At 41.2% G+C, this 20,773-nt stretch overlaps 1 long non-coding RNA gene across 1 annotated transcript in view; it reads left to right on the top strand.

Moving 5' to 3' along the window:
• Nucleotides 1-20,566, top strand: part of LOC122463511 — a 23,723-nt gene extending 3,157 nt beyond the window's left edge. The window contains exons 2-3 of the long non-coding RNA XR_006286958.1: nucleotides 9,411-9,516; nucleotides 20,164-20,566. This is a non-coding gene — a long non-coding RNA (uncharacterized LOC122463511). The remainder of the gene's footprint in view (nucleotides 1-9,410; nucleotides 9,517-20,163) is intronic.
• The last annotated feature ends 207 nt before the right edge of the window (nucleotides 20,567-20,773 follow it).

Here is a 20,773-nt window from a genome sequence, read left to right on the forward strand (position 1 = left end):
CCCACCAGATCTGTTTCCTGTGTGGCTCAGGATGGCAGTAATCTCACAATGACCTGGCTTCCACTTTTCAAGGAGATTCTGGACTTGTGGTCCAAATCTCCCTTGTTGTCCCCACCTCTAGTCAACCAACGTTCCCACTTTCTCCTGTTTGTTGGTTTCTCACAGAATTGCCTCTGTACCTTCTTCTGTGTGGCTCTCTGACTAATTAGACTTCTCTCAACACACCCAGTCCACTTTTTCATCCCTGCTTTGCTGCCTATAGCGATTGTAGTGGATTTGTATAAGAAACAGTTTTTACTGTTCTCTTTCCCTGACCTCCGTCTACTTGTCTGAGTTCTTAAACTGTGAGGTCCTCAGACTAGTGACCATACCTTCTCGTATGTCTGGAAAGTGCTTAGCATGTTATGGCCCTACTGCAAACACGTAGTAAATAGCAATAATAAAGCTGAAGCAGCTTACAAGATTTGGATGTCACTCAACCCCCATGTCCTAGCCTGGATTAAGCCTTGAGCCCAAACCTAATCTATAGCTGGATCAAAGCTCTGTGACCCGGTTAGAGAACAGTCTGAACCAAAACACTGGATCATGTTGGGAAATGTAGATTCAGATTAGAACCCCTTGTAGATTAGTCCCTTTTCTATTCATAAAAGCAAATGGAGCCATAGAAGCAGCAGAGCAAACCATGCTGCTGAGATAGACAAATTTTACGTGATTACAAAAAGTCTTGGCTGAACTCACTATGGAAGAGAGGGATTTGTCATGGCTGGACCTTCAGAATGCCACAAAGCACATTAAAAATCTTTAATTATTTGAGCTCAGAAAGGAGACAGGCTCACAGCTCCCACATTAATTTTAAAACAAACGGCTTTGGCATTGCTTTTGAGAGTCTAGTGGAAGCCACTGTGGTTTTAGGGAACATTTATAATCTGATGCACGTCTTGGTCCTCCAGAGCAGCACTAGATTTTGGACAGTTGTAAATGTGGTTTCCCGAGGGAGGGCAGGCCAAGCAAAGACAAAATGATCTTGGAACACTTTCCCACCTCCATGCCCAGATGCAGAGCAGCCTACAGGTGGGTGGCAAGCTACTAATGCAGAAATCAGATCCATGCTCAGCAACTGGTGAGAGCACTGAAAAAGCCAATCCTGGGAGGCAACATGGTGAAATGGACATCACAGCAAGTCTTGGACTGCTTTCCTGGCACTACCCCAGGCCTCCTTGTTATGGTTGAGGGACTTCTGAGAGCCTCAGTTTCCACATCTGCAAAAAAGGGGCTGGGGGGCGGGGAATTCTCCCTAATCATCTCTGTAAGCATTTGGGCATGATTCAAAACACACTGAAGTCAAAGGAAAGACTCCAACTGACTTCAGTGGGTTTTGGATCCAGCTGTCTGAGACTTATGAATTGTAACTATTCAATGTTATTACTTATTGTTGAAATTTTGCTTCCTTAGTCTGATTTATGCTCATTACTCCCATAAAAAGAAGCAAATCTAAAAACCTCTAAGTAGCATTGCATGCTTTTAAATATTCCATTACATTCTATATGTATTATTCACAGAACACGTGACCCAGACAGTGTACACTAAACAGAATCCATTAAATAGTTCTACCTCTCAGTTAATTAAACATAGCGCAATGTTTAGAAATGATGAAGTTCACTTTCCACAACAGCTCATATTCCCTCCCTTCAGTGTCCATAGTTTTGCTCAGTTTTAGCCATATAATAACTTCCTACGTCTCTTTGAAAATTTTCCACCATATGTTCATTATTCTTTTTCCTTTGCAAAGGCGGCTCATTTCATACACATGTGCACACACACAGTTTAGCAAACTGTCAGTGTTCGGCTTGAGACCAATGCAGAGGAAAATAAAATAAACATAGATCTACTGTCTGAATTAGAGTAGATATAGAGATGTTAGGACTTAATCCTTACAGTGCTGTCTCCCATGAGGAAAGGTTGTGGGATCAGGCCCTTCAGTAATAGAATGTTTGTCTGCACTCAAGTTTTTTAACAGATTAGCCTTGAGTCAAGTGACAAGACATTTGTTCATGCAGGTCTGGGCATTCCACAAACATTTGTTCCAGGGCTCAAACATTCATGGTTTACCTCAGGGTAGAAACTGAATGGGAGCCCCTCCATTCCTTTGGCATGGACTTCTGATGGTAGAATAATTTTATTGGTAGCTATCTGAAATAGTTGCTAGAACCTAAAGGATGCGAGTTATGACTTTTCAAATATTTTTTCCCAATTAGCCTCTCTATTGATGTTTGAATTAAGAAGTGCTGTGCCATACATAACTGCATCCACAATCTACTCTACAATATTATACTGTATGCACTGCATAAAAATTCCGCTAGATGGCGGCTAAAACAGATTTTGTTTCCATTTTATAATAAACTTTTAAATATAAGGCCGCACAGTTGGTTAGAAGGAAAAACCCTTAAAAGCTACTGCTTTTTCTTCTACTACCAAGCAAACAAGTGGAATGGAAAACCTGTCTTATGAAAGGAGACTCAAGGAGTTTGGTTTGTTTAGCCTAACTAAAAGAAGGTTGAGGGGAGATATGATTGCTCTCTATAAATATATCAGAGGGATAAATACCGGAGAGGGAGAGGAATTATTTAAACTCAGTACCAATGTGTACACAAGAACAAATGGATACAAACTGGTCATTGGGAAGTTTAGACTTGAAATTAGACGAAGGTTTCTAACCATCAGAGGAGTGAAGTTTTGGAATAGCCTTCCAAGGGAAGCAGTGAGGGCAAAAGACCTATCTGGCTTTAAGATTAGACTTGGTAAGTTTATGGAGGAGATGGTATGATGGGAAAACATGATTTTGGCAATTAATTTATCTTGAAATATTCGTGGTAAATAGGCCCAATGGCCTGTGATGGGATGTTAGATGGGGTGGGATCTGAGTTACTACCGAAAATTCTTTCCTGGGTATCTGGCTGGTGAATCTTGCCCATATGTTTAGGGTTTAGCTGATCGCCATATTTGGGGTCGGGAAGGACTTTTCCCCCAGGGCAGACTGGAAGAGGCCCTGGAGGTTTTTCGCCTTCCTCTGTAGCATGGGGCACGGGTCACTTGCTGGAGGATTCTCTGCTCCTTGAAGTCTTTAAACCACAATTTGAGGACTTCAATAGCTCAGACATAGGTGAGAGGTTTTTCGCAGGAGTAGGTGGGTGAGATTCTGTGGCCTGCGTTGTGCAGGAGGTTTGACTAGTTGATCATAATGGTCCCTTCTGATCTTAATATCTATGAATCTATGAAAGCTCAAACTGATGTGAATCAGACTGGAGGACCATTTCAACATTTCTTTGGGAGCCTGATAAATTTCTGCACAATACACATTTTGAAAAAACGTAGTTGTAACCCCAATAATTACTCATATAAGTAGCCTTACTCACACAAGTGGACTTTATTTTTGCAAGCGATCTCTTTGTAATTAATAGGAGTACTTGTATGAGTAGAGATTGAAGTATCAGACCTAAATTTTATAACCACTGGAAAAGTAACCTTCTGAGCCACTACAATGGCTGATTCTACTGCACACGGTGAACCTGAAGTAACAGCCCTCAGGACACACTGCCTTCATTCATCTCAACTGTGATGCCTGTTGACCCTGAAGCCTACTGACAACAGTTTGAGTCAGTTTTGTTAACAACTTCTACTAATTTTAATACAACATACTGCTACTGTGCTTATCCCTTGAGCTCAGGTCAAAAATGTAGCGAAATTTATATGGCTAACAAGAATAGCCAGAGTTATAATAGTTAATGTTAACAATTTTTGGAAGAGAGATTAAAACTCTTTCTTCAGGCCGTAAGTCAGTCTCTGACTGCTAGGAATAAGGAGGTTTCTTTTTCCTTCCTCTGAATTATCTGATGCTGGTGATTGTCAGAGTCCATGGGTCTGATCCAGTGTGGTATGTCCTATGTTCCCGTGCATGGGGTATCATAGATGTCAGAGAAAAAGACGACACATTAGGTCAAATCTAATCTATTCCCTGGCCAGTTCTGGAGTGCTCCCAACATGATATTCTGTTTGTCTAGCCTACTTTTAAATGGCTCATGGTACATAGCTCCCAACAAATCCCTTGGGAGGCTACTACAGAGTTCCATAGTTCTTATTGACTCTGTCTTCCCTGATTGTTCCAGCCTAAACTTCAGTTTCTTTCTTTTACTCTGGTTTCAGAGTAACAGCCGTGTTAGTCTGTATTCACAAAAAGAAAAGGAGTACTTGTGGCACCTTAGAGACTAACCAATTTATTTGAGCATAAGCTTTCGTGAGCTACAGCTCACTTCATCGGACGCATACTGTGGAAACTGCAGAAGACAGTATATATAATGAAACTGTGTATATAATGTCTTCTGCAGTTTCCACAGTATGCATCCGATGAAGTGAGCTGTAGCTCACGAAAGCTTATGCTCAAATAAATTGGTTAGTCTCTAAGGTGCCACAAGTACTCCTTTTCTTTCTTTTACTCTCTGACTCCCAGTTATATCCCATCATCCAAAATGAGTCAGAGAGAAGTAGCCACTGCGGGAGAAGGGCATGGGGGTTGGGTGAAGAGAGGGTGTTGAAGCAGGGGTGCCCTCAAAGCAGGGGCCTGGTGATGGAGACCCGCCACCTTCTCTTCATGTTGACCCCTAACACGTTTCACTGACTGTAGCAAACTCATTTAGAACAAGCCCTGCCAAATTGCCAAGCTAAAAACAAATAGCAGCACCTTTAAGCAGTGCTGTATCATTTGTCACTCCATGCACCCTGTTTGCTTCCAGCTTTTTCAATGTCAATGAGCAGCAAATGAGGCAAGAGGGGCACATTGGCTACACTGCCCATCAACATGTAACCTCCATCCGCTGTTCTCTGTGGTTGTATGGCTTTCCTCTGCCAGGGCTTCTGATGCTGCTTTCTGTGCTTTAAAGAGAAGGAATCAGCAGGAGCTTTGTAATATCCATAAGTAGTAGCACCCATAATTATTGTTAATTAATTCTGATTTGTATTATGGTAGCACCTAGAGGCCTTAATCAGAACCCCATAGTGTTAGGTGCTATACAGACATCAAATAATAATAATACCTAGTTCTTTTCATGTATAGATCTCAAAGCACTTTTAAAAGGAGATAACTGTTGTTATCCCTATTTTGCAGATAGGGAAACAGTCTCTAAGAAGTAAAATGACTTGCCCAAGATCACCCAGCAGGCCTGTGCCAGAGCCAGGAATAAACTCCAGCTCTCCCGACTCCCAGTACAGTGCCCGGGTCACACAGTCTCAATACCGAGATGGTTCCTGCACTGAAAAGTTTACAATTGTGGGCCCTGATCCTGCAATAAGCTCTGCGTGGGCAGGCTCCTGCTTCCACACAGAGCCCCAGTGAATACAGCAGGGTCTGGGCAGGTGTAGGGGTGAGTTCTGCCTTCATGGAATAAGTTGGGGTTTAAGCTAGTAATCAGATACAATGGGTGCATGAAATAAATAGGTGCAGGTGGGGAGAGGTGGAGATAGTAGTAATCTGAGCATATTTTCACATAGATTAGTTATCTGAACAAAGTAACTCGCCACCTGCCTACCTTCTGTCAATCGGCAGCATTCTGTAGGCACGCTGACAGAAGGAAGTCTTAAGGAGGGATTTGAATGAGAATGAATTAGTGGCTGTGTGGATTTCTTCCAGGGAGTTTGTGCTACTCATCAAGTCAGGTACTGCTCAGTGTGTGTAAGGGTGGCAAAACTGAGCCTTAATTAATTATCTTGTTTTTTTATTGTGCTGTTTGGTGATCCTTCTTGGCAGCCGGGGATCTCATCTCTTTGATCCAGAAGTGGTAATTTATTGGTAAATTATTCATCCAGGCACCATCAGTTACACTGGAAAGGGGCATTATGATCTCATCAGTCTAAGTAAAAGTGACACGGAAGGATTTTATCAAGTGAAAGGGGAGCTGATGGATGGCGAACTTTACTAAGTCAGGGAAATATTGATTCAAGCCAATATATTATCTCCTCCATTAATATTGTGCCGGCGGTAGCACGTAGAGACGCCGCAGTATTGTTAGTGTTTTTTACATGATGAAGAATTGCCTTTCTGTGCAGCATCACTTCAATGAGGGGTGATGCACTGGGACATTAACTGGTTTCTTATGAACATGTTAGTATGCTCTCCCTCTCGTTGTAATAAGAAACAGGCAAAATGAACAATTATATTCCTAACTTTTCCAAGAGAGAAATGGAATGAGATTGCTCCTCCTATAAGGAGAAACCCTACAATACAGGATAAAGGGTGGTTTGTTTGTTTGTTTAAAGATATAGTAGTCCCTCATGGGCAGATCTTATCAGAAGGGGACACACTGTAAGCAACATCATGTATGGGAATATCATGATTCCATCTGAGTTTTCAGGAACAATATCAACACATGGAATTTTAAGGTATCACAAGAACAAGATGCTGGAGGAGATGTAGTATGTCATCTTGTGTTAATTCTGCATTATAAATGGATCCCACTGAGTAAAGGAACTGTTTGCATAAGTAATATCAGCAGGTCCTGATAGTATAAGCAACAGCATAGCTTCTTTAAATACAAAGGAGAAGCACTGGCATTCCTAATAGTGGAAGTGCTCATTCACAGAGGTGATGGGTACGTTCATCTAATTCAGAGGTTCCCCCTTCTCTGAACTAAGTCGCAATGCCTAACCAAACCGAAGTCTGCAATGGACGCTGGATAAAAGACTTCAGTGGAGATTGGATCAGGCGCTATCTGAACTTGTGGGAGCCACAAATCTCACATGAATAGGATCTCTTCTGATATTTTGGACCCTCAGCTTCTGGTCCTGGGAGGACCCCAGAAGCGCAGAGAATACAATGATGGGAAAATGATGATGGGGTGGCGGCAACTGCACCTAGAGCTATTGGAGTGGCTGCGTTTTATAAAAATGAGACAGTCAAAAAAAATCTACATTTTCCAAAAATCATAAAAGGTTCTGATTTCATTCAGGAGACCATTCAGTAGTTCCAGAAAGCCATTTATTTAATCCAAAATAGTTCATTTACCCCTAAATTGTTTTTATATTACTATCCTCTCACTTCTAAGGCTTCCATCACCATAACCGCTAACGATCAATCCATCTGTCTAACTGTATTTCAAGCTCTTTCCTCAATTATGCCCACCCAGAGCTGGAGGCCATAACATTTCAGATTCTTAACAAAATATAGACCGAGGCATCAGCAGCGCAATCAAGCGAAATGAGAGCTGAGGAAAGTATGCAGAGTTGCCTAACTCTGATCTATCACACAACGTGTCGTTACCTGCTGTATGCTCCAGAGAGGTCTCTTTTGCCCTTGACATGCTCCCATTAGAATTAATGGGAGCATGGTGCACGCTCTCAGGGGCAAATACATCTCTCTAAGACCCCAGTTTTCAAAAACTTCTGCACAGGCTTTCCCCCAAGCCTCCAGACACTGACTTCAGTGGGGCTTTGAGATGGTGCAAGCTTCCCTGTGCCTGGATATCGTTGCAGAAGTGGGGCCTAAGTGCTGAATCAAGGGAGAGGCCCTGGTTCAGGAAAGCATTTAAACACATGTTTAACTTTAAGCACATGCTGAAGTCTCCCTGATTTTCCAAAGGGAAATTTTTCCCTCAATCAGGGTCAGAGCGTGCATTATGTGACCAAACTTCTTCCCTTCTGCTACTGTTCATCTGTTTAATTTGAAGGTCATTCCTGTGCATTTAGCTGAAGCTTTTGTGTTAATGACTTGATACATCTTTCCTGCTATCTAACATCCTTTCTAGCACCAACGTTATTAATGTGTCAACAAAGTTCTCCTCCTATTCATCAGCAGCAGATGGTGATAGTGGAAGCACTTCTGATTTTAAAATTATCTACCTTCCATAAAGAAAAGAAAGTGAGAAGACTAATCTTAGGCCAACAATGCCTCAAAGTCAACACCTGTCTCCAAAAGTCATTAATAAGATGACAACCAAATAACAAGGCGAGTGCAAAAGACCTTGATTTGTGTTGACAGAAGGCAGAGAACCACCATGCCATGTTTTTTTTTAGGCTGCCTGGTGCAGGGTATAGCACAGCCTTTGAATTGCAAATGCTGACTGAGAAGCCTTCAGTGTAGTAGACCACACATGTAAATGTAACGTTGCTACAAGTAATCAAATATAACTGAAAGATCAAGGGGGTGGCCCATTTTTTTTTTTGAAACCATCTCAGAGTCTGAAACAGGTGCAACATTTTGCCAAGAATCAGGGCTGGATTTATGGGTAGGCAACTCAGGTGACTGCCTCGGGTGCCAGGCGTGGGGGGGGGGGTACCAGGCTTGGGGTACTGTTTTTGTTGTTCGTGACAAAATGGAAAATTGAATGTTTGAGGTAAAATAGGTTTACCTTTGTTTCAGGTATTCCATATGTGGATTCATTTTTCACTAACCTCCTAGAATGTTCTGGACCTTTGTAGAACCTCCTGGAACCTTCCAGACCTTCTGAGAACTACATTCTCCTCAAACCTCGTAGAATGTTGTTAGCCATGCCCTCAGTTGTATATACGGGGCAGGGCATTGCCAGTCAGTTTTATATGACAGGGATAAATCATGTGTGCAGATTTTGCATCAAAGTTGTGAAATGGGCTACAAATATAATAAAAAATAAGGTATTCAAAAGTTTAACAAATGGAGGCGGGGGTAATGAAGATGCTCCTCGTCTGAGGCGCCATTTGATCTAGGGCTGGCCCTGCCCAGAATAGTTTGTATTTCAGTGGTGGCTAGAGTAATCCCTAGCACTTCGAGGTCACCTGAGATAGCAAGTACTATACATACGATGTCTTAGCTCTGTTGCCCTATTAATGCATCATCAGTTACAGCAACTGAAGGGAAATTGAAAAAAAAAATGAAAACATCTGACTGAAAAAAGATTTCTTAGAGACAATTATGCAATTTTCATTCACCCTATACGCAGTCAAAATCCTCGAAACTTCCCTGGGGATTTGCCTGAGTAAGGACTAAATGAAAACTATATGAGGACTTCAGGATATCTTCCTCTAAGTTTGTTTCCAGTAAATGAGCCAGATATCCATAGCCTGGAACTCTCCCTAGCTGGACTAGATGTTTCTGAACTGCCAGGTGTCCTCCCATGCCCACAAATGCACAATGTTGCTGAGTTTTTTTAACATGGGCACAAAGGCAAGACGAGATGTCGTCGTATCAAAGACCTTGTCTACCTTACAGCAGCAGCCTCATTGCTCCTGTCCATCATAGAAATGTCTTGTGCAAACAGCCTCCTGGATTCTGTTTGTGTTCTTACTGTCATTGCTGTAGAAGGTAATGGCCTGAGATCATTCACACCATTAGTTTTAATATATTATAACAGCATCATCTAAGCTAATCACAGGTGTAACTTCATTTGCAGTGCTCACATCTGCTGAAATGTCGTTGCTCCATGTTACTGGGAACGAAAAGCTCTTCATTACCTTAAGGAATGGGATGGATGTATTCCCCCCATGTCTCCACTGGAGGTCAGTGCTACATTGTTTACTTTTGTCTTTTAGAACAAAGGAATTGCAAAACGGTGACATTTTAAGGACGATGAGTGTTTATATTTTCAAAGATTTTATCAGTTTTACGTATAAAAATAAATCTCCAAATTACCCCAAATCCCTAGGTATAAAGGTCATCCTTAAAAACATTTCTGTTGCTGTAAGTGACATTACCTCAGTATTTTTTAATTATGTATTTAGAGACTGATGGGCTAAGAAATATGCACTAGGTGCCCTTGCCATAGTTTAACAAATGCATGCTAAGTGCAACAATGCACTTTAAGATACCGCCATCATCAGTAAGGAACCAATAAGCTCAAATCTCTCTGCAACTCTGTAATGTGCCTTGAAGGTCGCCAGAATTGGGCTGTTTCAGAGCGGGGCCTGCGGGGGGAGTGAATTGCAGCAAGACAAGGCCCTGTCAGCAATGCCTCCCATTCCCAGTTTAAACTTAATGGAGCTCCAGCTCAAACACCCCTGCTGATCCCAGCTGTATATCTCCTAGCACATGCTAGGAATTCCCAATATTTAGTGTAGGAAGCACGGCAAATATTGAGATAACATGGCCTAATTATCAACAGGAAGGCAAGTTTGGAAAGTTTGTATATATACATGTACATTAAGTACAAATATTGTAACAGTGATATAGCCTAAACTGGTCTATACTATAATCCTGTTCACTTATTCTAAGTATCCCATAACTCCTTGTATATGATAAAGTAAGCGTTTGGCATAAGCAAATAAATCAAAATCACAATACATTTGTTCTGTGTCTTAGCACAAACTAGAAAAGTACCTTCACAGACCAGTACCTGAAATGCGAGTATCCAAAACAAAAATAAAAAACCCTCCCCGAAACAGCAAGTTCAAAAACTAAAACTAATAGATTACATTTTAGGAACACGTAAAAATGTGTAACCTCTAAAGTCCTGTTTCAGAGTAACAGCCGTGTTAGTCTGTATTCGTAAAAAGAAAAGGAGTACTTGTGGCACCTTAGAGACTAACCAGTTTATTTGAGCATGAGCTTTCGTGAGCTACAGCTCACTTCATCGGATGCAGTCCTATCAATCATACCAGTTAAAATGTGTAACTTAGAAAGCACATCTTCTGAGTAAGGTAAACGTAACATTGCTTCACGAAACTGCTCTTCAAAAACTAGCATTTTCCAAACCTTTTTCCTGTACCATATTAACAAACCTAACTAGCATTGGTTATTTGGTCTCTTAAATTTATTTCATTGTGAACCAAAGTGGGGTCAAGCAATTAACTATACCTTTTATCAACAGTCCCCTCCTGCTTAAAACCTTACTAATAAGAAAATTATGCATAGAACAGATTCTGCTGCCAGTTACGTCAAGTAAATGTGGAGCGACTCCATTAGAGTCAGTGGTCTTACTCCAGGTTTGCACTAGTGTAAACTGAGAGCAGAATGTGGCCCAGCATATTTAGAGTGTGTAGGGAACAGACCTCTTGCAGATGATTAAGCACTTGATGGATTCCAAAGGACAGGACGTGTTGTGAGTTTGTCATTATTATTGTTATTATCTAATGAAGAACTCTCTATTATTTCAGCTGAATTATTCCCAGCATCACTGGTAATTCTAGTGCTCCATTTATTAGCTCTTTGATTTGAGATGCTGCTTTATATTTCAGTAATTTGATTAAGTTCTGGTCTTCCTCCTTGGTCATATGAGTAATCACACTGACTGCAGTGGGCACCCACTTGTAGTGGGGCTTTTTACCTGAGTTAGAGCTGCCCCATTGGACCGTTTGCTATGAAAAGCTAAACAGAGACAATTTAGAAGAAGAGCATCAGGAAATGCACCATTCTCACATGCCCTGAAAGATAGGCACAGGGCTCTGTCCTGAACTTTTACCATTGAGTTCTTTGGGAGCAGGAGTAGGGATCATACAGTCCAGTGCACTGGTATGAGTGTATCATCTTTGTCTATGGCACTGTATGAATGAATTAGTACATAATAATTATGTTAAGAGGTTCTGTGCTCACTCACTCATGCATGGCTCAGTCCTGTTAGGTGCTGAGCAGTTTGGCTCCTTGACTTCAGTGGGACTATTTGTATGTTTCAAATTTAATATGTGTTGAAGTGATTTGCTGCATGAGTACCAGAGCACTCAGAGCTGGGGTGTACAATTTTCTCTTGCAAAGGGTGCAGGTTTTAGCTGAATTTGTGGCTTCCCACTGAATGTCAGATTGTTTTTTGCCATATGATGTGTCCAATAACCAGCAATAAAGTATGTTTAGAGAAGATGTAAGATCCAGATCCGTGGGAGCAAGAATACCAGCAATGTTCTCTCCCTTTATCCCATCTCTGTTACCCTCACAAATTACTGATAATTTGTGGCCTTGAACCTGCAAATCCTGGCGCGGTGCACAGAAAGTTGCGTTAGTCTGTAGCATGCCAGCTTAGTCTGTGGAGCTCATGCATGGTGCATGTAAGGTTAAACGGTAGGCATACGCTTCTGCACTGTCTAGAAGTAGTCTTTGTGTCCATACATACTCACTCCCTTGGTCTCACAGGGTAAAGAGGAGGTAGAGTGTGGATGGAGAAAGGGAATGTCTGAGGAATTTCCCATTGACTTCGATAATGGGGCAAGGATTTTACCCTTGATCTTAGTATGATCCTTCTGCTGCTAATGAGTTGCTTAGTCACATGCCTTAGGTTTTGTCCGTAGCGGAAAAGTTGCTCTAGTTTAACCGAACAGATTTAAAAGCGATCTAGCTTTATCGGTGCAACACTTTAATACTGAGTTGCTAATTTACCAATGAAAACTAAATCCAATTTAAGTAACAATTAAGCTGGTTTAAGTGTGTCTATATTAGGGGCCTGGATTGGTTTAAACACTTTTGATTTAAAATTGATTTACTAAAACCAATGCAACTTTTCCACTCTAGAAAATGCCTTAGCAGTGGATCTTATTAATGCATTATTCTTAATGCTCATCTCCAGGGTAAGCACTCTCATTAATGCAGAAATGGGATCAGCTTTGCTTTATGTCATTTCTTTATACACACAATACTCCCTGCACACCCACGCTGTGTAGCATCCACGCTCGTGTGGTGATCAGATGGAGGGGGCCAGATCCCACAGAAGTGAATAGAACACCTACTGCCCAGTTCCTCTTAATGAAAATGTTAGTGTGGCAAAGAACTCTTGATTATGCTCGGTGGATAATTTTCTGAACCTGAATAATACGTTCATCTCAAATTGCTGATGAAATGCAGGAACCTTAGTCTAATCCTGAACCATGGAGATTAGATCAATGCATTAAAATAATGAGACACACGATCGGAATAAGAATGTATTTGCCTTTGAGTTCTCTGTGATATTCTATGCTCAAGGAACAGTCAGATGGCAGTTCTGCGAGCACAATGCTCCTTTAGTGACCTTTAGAGTTACATGCTGAATCATGGAGGTGGGTGATATCTGTTCCAGACATCTTACCATAAAGATTTAAACTACAATAGGGAGGATCTTCTGTTCTTTGTTGCACATTTTAGCAACAGGGGGAATGAAGACTCCTTCTCTGGATGAAAACAATTATCTCCCAAGCAGGAACAACCAAAATTATTGGTCTTTTAATGGAAAGCCTGCTTCAAGGATGTGAAATGTTATGATGCACCTTTGTTCCAATATGCTTTGTTTAAGTATTGCTAACCATGATTCTCATGTGTATTTAGAATGAAACTTTCCTGGTCAAATATAGTTCCTATGTTCCAAAGATCAAAGGGCTGGGAAGAAGAGGGGAAAGGTAGATGTTCCAATAGCTTCAAGCAGCTATTTGAGCAAATGGTTGTAAAGTCAGCTCAGGAGAATGAAATAATGTAACATTTTAACTGGTGCACTACTGTATATTGCACACACTGTCTTAATGGGGTTGAATCCTAAAAAAACATGAAATACTACCTATCTAGCCCCTATTGCCATAGTATTTTACTGCTTTACAATCATTAATGGAAAGGTAAGGAAATACTACTCCCCTTTACACATGGGGAGCTGAGGCACAGGATAGATTAATGGACTCGCCAAAGGTTATGTAGAAAGTGTGTGGCAGAGGCAGGAAGTGAACCCAGAACACTTGAGTGCCAACACAGTGCCTTACTTTCTAGACATCCTTCCTACCCTATTTCCTCTGTTGTGGCTAAAGCACATAACATTTAATTTGCAAGTAGGGAAGATCATGTAGGTAGTGAGGGAGTCCAGTCTAACCATTAAAGAAAGGGGTTGACAGTCAGAGACAGATCTGAAACTGAGTCCTCTGTCCTCTTGACAGTGACCGGACCCATGTACTTCATTTCTTAGTGCCTCAGTTTTCCTATCTGTAAGATGGGTGTTTTGATACCTTCCCCACAAGTGTGTCGGACAAAGTTTTGGCCTAGTGATTTTGAAGACCTCAGTTTTTGGGTGCCCATATTGAGGCATCTGAAAAGAACACTCTCTGAAAAACCAGGCTCCTTTAGGGTGTCTCAGGTTGAGTGCCCCAAATCACTGGTCACTTCTGAAAATCTCGGTCATTGTGTCTCTTAATTAATTGTTGCAAAGCTCCAGCAGATCCCTGAGGAGCCAAGTACTATTATTTATCTAACTGTTCTCTATTTACCAGTCACTCTGAGAATCCATGTTAAATACCCCTTGAACGCACACAATTATACAGAGAATGGTATAGAGAATTTTTGCTGTAGCTTAAGAATGTTCAATAAAATATACCTCCTATCCACCACTAACCTTCAATAAGAACACACGCCATTACAGTTAATTGATCATTTCCATGGAGCAGAACATTATCAGGATTATCTCATTTATTCACATTTTTCTCTGACTTTTAAAAATAGAGTAACATCTATCAAAGGAATTTCTTTATACAGTTTGATTTCTTTTCTTCCATTTAAAATGATCTCCCCATCTACAGTGCATTTATTTGAAGGAAATACAAAGTAAATTCTAACATCAGCTCCTTCCTAATCTGCACCATTATCAAACAAGTCACATTTTGCCAATTAAAAGTCAAACTGTTATCAAGGTCAGCTTGTTCTCATACATGACTTTTTTTTTTTTGTTAAATTTATAGAAGGCATAGATGTCATTAAAATCATGTTCTTTCTCTGAAACATGTTTAAGCTGAAGACTCTGCATGGGCTTCAGTAAAGAGAATTCTTTCTATCAGGTATGAACTTTATTTGTAATGATGGTGATGAGAACAGTATAAGAACCTGAAGAGAACAGAAGGGGATAGAACTGTGATACCTGCACTCACATGTGAGGTGTCATGTAGTATTCAACAAGAATAAGGGTACCCCAATCTGGCCCTTTAAAAATCATACAAGGGCTGGTAAACGTAAATTGTGCCTGCAACTCTGAAGTTTCTTGATTTAGAACTAAGGCTGTGCAAGATAGGTGCAGTAAAACTGGAAAACTTGCAACATTACATATATTATTTTGCTTGAAAATATATATATTTTGGAGTGAGCTTCCAACATGGAAGAGAGTCTATTGCTGAAACCACCAGCTACCTACCACAGATATCCCATCCATAGTCTTGAAATATGCGTCAAATTATGGAGATCTTGAAATGTACCCTTTGAGTGATGATAAAAGAGATGACTAGCTTTTCTGCATGCAAGTATCTTACTGCATCCACTTAGAAATATATTAGGGTGACCAGTTAGCAAGTATGAAAAATCGGGGCAGGGGGTGGGTGGGTAATAGGCCTCTACATAAGAAAAAGCCCCAAATACCAGGACTGTCCCTATAAAATCGGGACATCTGGTAACCCTAAAATATATTTGCGTGTGTGTGTGAGTGAGAGAGAGCGCAAGCACAAAACTTAAATTTGGATTGAAATTATGTAAAATTCACTCTTCCTTCTCCTCTTCTTCCCCCCCCCCCCCCTTTAAAAATGATCCTTAAATGTTTGCCTTGATGCCTTGGAGTTCTAGGAAAGAAAATGCAAATGATGTGACTGTTTTCCCAAGAAAGCAATTAAGAAACTGGGTTAATAAGAAACCAAGTTGTTTGTAAATTCTTACTATTTAAAATATGCTCTGGGGAAATCACAATCAAATAGGACATTGGATTTCATGCAGACCTTTTCTAGCTGATCAGCTCCGCCTATGATGTAAATCAGATCAATTAAAAGTTATCAGGAGAAAATGACACATTTTAAAATTTGCTATGTTTAGCCAGAGAGATTTTGTAATGTAACAATTAGTGGTGTTAACAAGATTACGCTTTGTTTGAGAAGATGCATCATGCTTTCTTGTGTTTCTATATCTTACTGGATAGATTAAAAGCAAAATCAGTGAGAAGGTGTACGGTGGAGGTGAAAGTTACACTAGACTGGGTGGTCAGAAAATGGGTGTGATTGAGTGAAAGTGGCAAAATAAAGTAATTTGTTTTGATTGGACAATGAGGACTTATCTACACTGTAGATTTGCACCCATTATAGCCATTGGTAGCCAGCCAGCGGGGTAGCTTCACCAGTCAAAGCACCAAGTGTACGCAAGCAAAGACATTATTTGCACTGGTGAAAGTTACCCTTTCCTGAAACCAAGATGTGTTTCACTGGTGAAAACCATGGTTTATGGCAATGGGGTTTGAAATGCTAAAACTGCACTGATGGTTAGCCATTAAAGGCTAAAAATGGCACACATCTTCGGTATAGACAAGTCCTCAGTGTGGGCCTGATTCTCTTCTTGCTGACACTGTTTTCACAAGACTGTAATTCCATGGAGTTATTCCTGATTTACGCAATGTACTGGAAAGGAGAAAATTGCTCAGTGTGATGTCTGAGGGATCTCTGGGTGTGATGCAACATATTAAAAAACAGTGGGGTCTGCTTTATTTACACTTACCTGTTTGTTGGTTTTGTCCCGGGACATATTCCTCCCTGTTCACCTCTTTGGTGTGCAAGTTGCAGTCTTTTGTGCAAACACTGAATACCAAACGAGTGCAAGTTAGAGGCCTGTGCTGGGCCTACAAAGGCCTGTGTTGGGCCTGAGGCCTACAAAGCATCATCTGGGACTGAACCCAGGAACAGTTACCTATCACTAGAGGGGGATGTGGCAAACTTAAGCAGCGTGTTACAGACTTCGCTGTGTTGCCAGCTCTTACAATATTTGGTGTTTCTTAAGCCCCGGCTTCCGTAGACCTGAGAGTATGTGAGAATTCCAGACTATTTTAAAATAGAATAAATTTCTAGTCCTCACGGTTGTGGAGAATAATTTGAAAATATGCCCCCTAAAAGCTCGACAAATATTATTTTTTAAAAAAAAGTTTCATGATTTTAAAGCCAGTTTCATGATTTCAGGGTTGCCTAATTTGTGACTTTTTGAACAGTTGGGCTTGGCAATAAGTGCTGTTGACTACTGTACCTGTTCTTTTGATAAGCTCATGCAAATATGTACTTGCAGCCTGTACAGAAAAACCCAAACATCCGAGTGGTGCAGAACATTTACAACAAAACGTGTCTGGGCTGAGATGTTGTTACAGACTAGATGGCTGAGGGGAAGTCATGGCAGAACGGGGACAGAGAATGGTGTGGCTTGAAGTAGAGTAATTGCATGGGAGGCAGATAGCTAGAAAACAAGGAGTTAGTTGAGTAGGTGACTTAAATTTTGTATTGTTACTACAGTATGTGGTGTGTGTATATATAGACATAGCTATGGTACTCTGTGTGTGTGTATGTGTGTGTGTGGAGTTGCGTTAATCCTAACATATAAAAGGTTCATGATCTACACTCTTTTATATATGAAAAAGGTCTCTCTTACTTATACACACACACACACACAAATCAACAGAAGATTGTATTATTGCCGGGATGCATTCCTTTCCTGTTGCTCCCTCCTGTAATTATTACAATTTGTTTCCTCTGAAATAGCTGTAAAGCTTGACAAACACTGAAGTTATGGTGAGCTACACAAAGGCCGCCTTTGCATGGTAAAGACATTTTATTATCACTTGACTAAATTTGGGGAAACATCTGCCACTGTGAATGTCATTAGAGGTGAATTTCACTGCCTATTACTAGGGGATGGTGACAAATAAGTGCACGAATGGCTATAAAACTGTTGCAAGCTTCCTCCCAAGTCTTGTCTATGTTCATTTTACTCCTCCTTGTCTCCTTTTACCTGTCTTGATCCCTTGATAATCAATCCAGCCAAGTACACGAGTCACTCCCAGGTTGATTTCTCTCCACCGGAAGAAGTGATTCTTAAAATTAGATTTTCAATGTATTCATTGTTGAAAATTTTAAAGACTCCTCTTCAGCTCCCAGAAAAGCTGCTGGGTTAGATACATTGGCTTCTATCTCAGGATCTCCTAATTTTTCTGTTTGTTCAGTGGTTACAGCAGGGGAATAGGGGACGGTTCTATGTTCTGATAAAACTCCTGTATATGGCATAAAGGAGCTTCAAAAGAGCAGAAATAGCCCTGAGGGAACACGATTCAATAGTAAGAGAGCTAGTCTGGGTCTCTGTATACCTGGGTTCAAGTTCTTGCTCTGTCACAGGCTTCCTGTATGACCTTGGGCAAGGCACTCAGTCTCTCTGTGGTTCAGTTTCCTGTCAGCAAAATGGGGATAATAGCACTTCCCTACTTAACCAGGAGTGTTGTGAGGATAAATATATTAGCTGTACTATGGTAATGGGGGCCACATGAGTACCATAACTAGACAAATAGATGCTCTGTGTAAACCGGTTACAAGTGTACTACAGAGCCAGCTCCTAGTCTCCTGAAGGCAGGAAGGGGATATGGCTGGAATGTTCTGTATTTTAGCTCTTCCCTGAGTCCCAAAGTTCAACAGAAACAATCAGTGTTCAAAATGATCTTTCCTGTGGGATTTTCAAAGTGGCACTGAAATCCATCACCCCATTTCCATCAGGTGCAGTGGTCTGTGTCACCCACAGAGGTAAAAATAATGAGATGAGGAATAAAGAGAGAAAGATAACTTAGAACTTGAATCTGTTCTCTTTTGAATACTAAACACTGCCTTGATTTCCCCATGCATCCGAAAAACTTTATATTATGGGTCTGTTGGTGGCAGCAAGAGGAGAAACCTTGAAGGCCTTAAGTTAAATATGATTGGCGTTTACAGCCGAGTAAAGGGAGGATGATTAATAGGGTTGTCTTTCAGTAAGCAGTAAATCTGAAACTCTGGTGCTGGCTTTGATGGTAAATTTCAGGTAGAGGATTCTAGTTTCAGTGCTATAAATATACTGGTTGGCATTACAAGGTTGGCACAAATAACTCTCTCACTACTAAAATCTCAACAATGGTGTGCTGAGACAACCATCGTCATCTCGCTCTGACCTTGTGGACCCCACTTCTGTCTGTCTTCACCTGTTCTCTCTTATACTTAGTCCCTGTCCTCAAGTTCCCTGTCGTTTTGTTATGTGTACATGGTGTTTAGCAGCATGGGGCTCTGATCCCTGATTGGGGTCCCTAGGTACTTCCACAACACCAATAATAACCATTTTTACCGGTATCTATATGGAAGGAACTCAAGGATAAACCATAGACATAGGTTTTGCCTACAGTGAGGATCCTTTGCTGGTGCAGATGCACCACGCAGACCGCTATTGAAAGCAGGCAAGACTGCTGCTATTCGCACCACTGCAGGTTGCTCCGGTTTCAAGCAGGGGTTGGTTCCACCAGTGCAAATAGTGGCTTTGTCCAGGAACGCGAGGGGTTTTGCGCTGGTGTAGTGACACCCATGGCAGGTCACTGCTGCCTGAAATCAGGGCAATTCCCCACTGTTCAGCCATAGGCCCTGGTTTTGGTCTCAGTTATCCTGGTGTTGAACCAGTGTATCTCCATTGACTAATGTGGATTCACCCCGTATTAATAGAAAGGGGAATTGTGGCACAGAGACTTGATCAAGTGATTTGTCCAAAGTCAGCTACTGAATCAGGTGGCAGGCAGGAGCAGAACTAGGGTGACCGGATGTCCCGATTTTATAGGGACAGTCCTGATATTCAGGGCTTTGTCTTATATAGACACCTAGTACCCCCTACTCCTGTCCCGATTTTTCACACTTGCTGTCTGGTCGCCCTAAGCAGAACCCAGAACTCCTGAATCCCTGCACAGACATTTCCCCTCTTCTGTTTGTGTAGAGAACTATTCAAATCATGTATATTTATGGCAAAGTTTTCAGAAGTGGCTAGTGATTTGGGGTAGCACATTTGAGACACCTGAGGGGTCCTGATTTTTCAGAAAGTGTTGCCCTCCCCCCACCTTTTTGACGACCAGTCTCCTTTAAAGCATCTCCAGTTGCATTCCAGAAACCACGAGTCACTTTTGAAAATCTTTGCCAGAATAATGAAGAAATCTTCCCAGCAACCCAAGATGCTGCTATTTTGGCCCTTTGAAGCAGTTATTGAGTTGTCTTACGCACATTTTTTCGCATCCATTGCAGGACACCACTCTTGGGGGTGGAAGTAAAACGCCTGCCATATTTCATACTTGTATATAATTGTGTTTGATTCCAAGAAGCCATGAAGATACAGGGGCAGTTTAATTCAGATTAATCCCTAACCATTCCTTCACGCTGGTTCGAGGAAAGATGTTGACAATGTAATTATCATAGCATTTTGTGTTTCAATGCTTCCAGCTTCTTCCTTGAGGGAATTGAAGCAGTTGGCAGAATGCAAGAGACAAGATGGCAAACAGGTGCAGAATGACTGAGCCAAAACATGTGAAACTCCTGAAGAAACGGAGAGTGGAAATCCCTATTCAGGGGAACAAGTACTCTGATTTCCTCCATTCGGAGCACAAACATAAGGGGCAGAGAAGGTAAACTTTTTGGAGTAATTAGACATTACAGTGGTTTAAAATACAATGTTTCAAACTAGGGGACACAGACCAGAAGTGCTTATTCACCTCCCTGCCCTTCAATCTCCAGAAGTTCCAGAATTTCTAATTAAAGCAGAAGATGTTCAAGGAGGAAGCAGATGCTGTTAGGAATCAGGAAGTGTGAATAAACTGCTGCAGGGGTTTGAACTTGTCACACACAATGTTGGGGCCTGTGATATCACAGGGCGGTCCAACAGCTGTGCCTTCTTCTTTAAGGATGGTCACTGCTAGAGTTAAAAGAGGAGAAGAAAGAAGTACCATGAAGAAAACAAAAAGGTCCCAAGGTTGGGCTCAGCATTGTGAAGAAGTTCTCACGTTATTTCAGAGTAATTAGCTTCATATGTGGAAGGATACAAAGAAGCACATCC

The sequence above is a fragment of the Chelonia mydas genome, chromosome 21 (assembly GCF_015237465.2).
Source record: "Chelonia mydas isolate rCheMyd1 chromosome 21, rCheMyd1.pri.v2, whole genome shotgun sequence".
Classification (NCBI taxonomy): domain Eukaryota; kingdom Metazoa; phylum Chordata; order Testudines; family Cheloniidae; genus Chelonia; species Chelonia mydas.